The 4854-nt window shown below is 28.3% G+C and overlaps 2 non-coding genes across 2 annotated transcripts; both read right to left on the bottom strand.

Moving 5' to 3' along the window:
• Positions 1-789: 789 nt before the first annotated feature.
• On the bottom strand, positions 790-862 carry LTR77_011277. Its single transcript has one exon. It is a non-coding gene; the product is annotated as a tRNA-Met (tRNA).
• Positions 863-878: 16 nt separating this feature from the next.
• Positions 879-950, bottom strand: LTR77_011276. The gene has a single exon. It is a non-coding gene; the product is annotated as a tRNA-Met (tRNA).
• Positions 951-4854: the final 3904 nt, after the last annotated feature.

Raw genomic sequence — 4854 nt, 5'->3', positions numbered from 1 at the left:
GCACTAACTTTAAACAAAAACCCTACTGATAATATTATTAAAGCCAAATTTAAATAATATAATTGGTATAGGGATATCTGATCAAAGTATAGTTCACTAATATTAGCTATAATGTATATATTGTCCATATTAGTTGTACCTGTATTTGCATATAGTAATGCGGATCCCAACAAAATAAAACAAGAGGATAACCCCCCTAATAAAAAGTAAGTTAATCCACTAGCAGTTGCTGATTCAGAGTCTCTATATATTGTTGAAATTATGTACAAACCATAACTTTGTAACTCAATTGAAAGAAATACAGATACTAAATCAGCAGTGCTTACTAAAAACACTGCTCCTGTTATTATAAACAGTATTATTAATGGATACTCTATTATACGGAACTGTTCTCCAGTTTTATTTGAGATTAAATTTTTATTGTACAAAAACTTAAATGACACTAACTTTTTAACGGATAGATATTCTGAAATAAACACTTTTCTTGGATAGAAGGCGGTTAATATAAGAATAACTGCACTAATTAAAAAGATAAAAATACTAAATGTTTGACTAAAAGTAGTTACATTAAATAAACCCCCATAGATACCAATTCCTTTTTCTAAGGCCCTAACATCTAGACCATTTAGACCTATAACAGCAGACAAAACTAAGATATACATACCAATCCTTGAGTATAATATGGACTTATCACGTCTTACAGTTATTGCATTAGAAACTAATAATAAAATTAATGATACTATTAACAATAAAGATACACTTAGATATATTTTTTTTAAGATAAAACAGTAAGGCTAGAGTGAATCGAACACTCATCTGAGCTATCATGAGCAGCTTGCTCTACCAATTAAGCTATAGCCTTATAAATTAAGTATTTTGTACGGACAAAGGATTTGCACCTTTATCTACAGGTCATGAGCCTGTTGTGTTCACTATTACACCAATCCGCATTGTTTTTATAATAAATAATTTTACTTTGAGCCCATTGCAAGTATCGCACTTGCTTCTGCCGATTACAAAACGGATGCATTGCTTTTATGCTAAATGGGCTAAATAAGGTAATTTCTTTTTCCTTATTTAATATATTTTTTTTTTTTCGGGTTATTATGATTCGAACATAACTATTCCTCAACCCAAATGAGGCGCCTAACCAACCCGGCTCTAACCCGTTTTTTTATTCATAAAAAAAAAAGGTTAATATAAGAACTAAAGATAAAAACTTATAATACTGTATTGTAGTATATTAAAGATGACACAGAATAATGTAAACCGTCTAATAAAGGCGCAGGGTAAACACCAAATACAACAGTAAATACTACTAATGTTAATAATATAACAAATTCTCGTTTACTTAGGTCTGGTATATTAAATTTGAAAAACTTTGAAAAAGGTCCTGCAAAGGCTATTCTATTGAACATATATATAGTGTATGCTGCACTAAAAACAATAGAAGAACTAGCAAACATACCTAATAAGGGTAATCTTTCAAAAGTACCATATAAACTCATGAATTCACCAATGAAATTAAGAGATAATGGTGTACCAGCATTACCTAAACAAAGTATGAAAAATAATATAGAAAACACAGGCATAATTTGGGCCACTCCTCTATAGAATGTAATTAATCTAGTAGAAGATCTATCATATAATACCCCTCCAGCACATATAAATAATCCTGATGAAACAAAACCATGTGCTAAACCTAATAATATTCCACCTTCGATTCCTTGTATAGTATTACTGAATACACCTAATAAGTAAACTGCTGCATGCGACACAGAACTGTAGGCAATAAGTTCTTTAATGTCTATTGTTCTTAAGGTACTAAAACTTGCATATATGATTGTTATTACACCTATCATGTATACTACGGGAGTGAAATAAAGAGATGCCTTAGGTATAAGTGGTAAGATTAGTCTTAATATACCATATAAACTTAGTTTCAATACTATACCTGCTAGTATTATACTACCCCCCAGTGGCGACTCTACATGAGCTTTCAATAATCAAGTATTCAAAAATATAGTAGGAGTTTTAACAGCAAAAGCTATAAAAATACCACAAAATAAAAATATTTGAGTATAAAAACTGAAGTTTGTTTTGTACAAAGCATCAAAATCAGTAGTACCCATTATGGAAGACATAGTTAATATTGACAATAAAAGGAATAAAGATCCTAATAATGTGTATAAAAACAAGTAGAAGCTGGCTCTTACTCTATTACTTGAACCAAATATACCAATAAGTAAAAATAGAGGAGGAAGAATACTTTCAAAGAAAATATAAAATAACAATATATCCAGAACAAGAAATACTGCTAGTAATAATGTTTCCAATAATAGTATTATGACAAGATATGACTTGATATTTTCTGATATAGAACTTCAATTTGATAATAATGAAATAGGCATTATAATAGTAGTTAAAAGAACAAAATAGATAGAAATACCATCCACCCCTAAATAAAAATCAAAGTTGCTTATTCTATGATATTCTTGTACAAATTGGAATTGATTGCTGCTGAAGTTAAATAATATAAATATTATAAAAGAAATAAAAAGATTAACTATTGATGCTATCAGTGCAACAACTTTGCTATATCTGATGTTTATAGCAGAATTGGTGTTATTAGGGATCAAAGTAATAGTGAATATACCTAGTATAGGTATTAATAATAAAGACATAAGTAACATTTATAGATATATAATTAATAATGAATTTTCCTCTGTTATTTTCACATATATAGAAAGTAATATATAATTTTTTTTTTTTTCGTATGTATATTATAATATGACGTAGTCATTCCCATTTGTTCTACTGTAAGTAGAAAAGTCTAATAATTAATTAAACATAGGCTTTTTTACTTTTCAGGTAAATCACTAAAAATCTCTTAGATTAATTGTGTTTTGGGGGCCACTTCTTACATGCCATTCAGTTCCTGTTGCATAGTGTATATGTAATGATTTGGATTTAGGTGACAAATAAGAAGATTATAATCAACATATATATAACTGTGATTAATCAACCATGTGTGTATTATAATAAGGATAGTTAATAAAGCTATAATTATTATAAAACCCATACAAATATATTTAAATAATATTTTTAATTTTTCTAGTAAGTTATATAAACCTGTTTTTAATGACTTACTACTGTAGGGCTACCTTTTTTGTGTCCAATTGTATTAAACTATTTTCTAATAAACTTATTAAAGGTACTATAATTAAGAAATGTGAAAAGTATAGTAATGTACTTATTTGACCAAATTCTATAAAAGGAGATTCTACATGTTTAGCTCCCAGTTGCATTAATATTAAAAAGTTAGCTATAAAAATATAAAAGGCTATTTTGCTTAAAGGTCTGAATTGTATACCTCTACTTCTACCTAAATCAGCAAAAGGCATAACTAGTAATATTAGTAAAGCAGAGAACATAGCAATAACACCTAATAATTTATTAGGTATAGATCTTAATATAGCATAGAATGGTAATAAATATCATTCAGGCACTATAGCAGGAGGAGTTTGCATTGGGTTAGCCATAACATAATTTTCGCTGTCTCCTAATACATTAGGCATAAAGAATACAAATACTGATAACACAATAATAAACAAGAATATTGTTATTAAGTCTTTGAAAATAAAGTAAGGTGCAAAGGGTAATCTGTCACAATTACCTGATATACCTAAGGGGTTCCCAGATCCTGCGCTATCATGTAAAGCTATTAAATGCATTAATGCCAGTGCAGCTAGTACAAACGGTAAAACAAAATGTAGGGCAAAGAATCTATTTAGTGTAGCATTATTAACACTAAATCCTCCTCATATGAACTCAACTATATCTTGTCCTACTCATGGTATTGCACTCATAAGATTAGTAATAACTGTAGCGCCTCACAGAGACATTTGCCCGTATGGTAAAACATAACCCAAGAATGCTGTAGCTATCATTAAAATAAGTATTATAGTTCCTATTGTTCAAACTAATGTTCTTGGTGCTTTGTATGAACCATAGTATAATCCTCTTCCTATGTGTAAGTACACTAAAAAGAAAAACGCTGAAGCTGTGTTAGAGTGTAAATAACGAATTAATCACCCATTATTAACATCTCTCATAATATGCTCAACTGAATTGAATGCTTCCAATACACTAGGATTATAATGCATTGCTAATGTAACACCGGTTACAATTTGTATTATTAGACAAAATGCAAGTAATGAACCAAAGTTTCATAAATAGCTTAAATTAGAAGGTTGAGGTGAATCCACTAGATATCCATTAACTAAATTAAGTAAGGAATGACTTTTTCAAATTCTCATGTTATTGTATTTTGATTAAAATTGATAATATTATTTATAAAAATATGTGTTTTGTTAGATTTAGATTATTTTTTTTTTTTTTTTTTTCAGTTTAACACACTCATTATTTGGTAAAAGTAATCTTTTTATACCAAATACACTACTAATACAAAAACTTAAAATATATGGCGATCTACTTTAAAATTTTTATATTAAAAGTGTTTTTTATAAAGTTAAGATAAAAAGGAAATTGGTTTAAATACATATAACGGTGTATTTTTTTAGATCACTTTTTTTTTTTTTTTCAAATAAACCACTAAGGCACAGACTTAAAATAAAGCTATATTACTAGGTATGATCTCAAAACTATATATTACACAAGGAACTAACACAATAAGTGCAATTACTACTGGTAATAAAATAGTTCAAGAAAAAGACATCAACTGGTCAAACCGTATTCTAGGAAAAGAAGCTCTCACTCATATAAAAACAAAAATCATTATACATGACTTTATTCCTATAGTTAAACCAGATAACATCCCTTCTATTAAAGGAG

The sequence above is a fragment of the Saxophila tyrrhenica genome, assembly GCF_035928015.1.
Source record: "Saxophila tyrrhenica strain CCFEE 5935 chromosome Unknown scaffold_46, whole genome shotgun sequence".
Taxonomy (NCBI): domain Eukaryota; kingdom Fungi; phylum Ascomycota; class Dothideomycetes; order Mycosphaerellales; family Extremaceae; genus Saxophila; species Saxophila tyrrhenica.
Note: the sequence above shows the minus strand (reverse complement) of the source record. Positions and strands in the feature narration are given on the sequence as shown.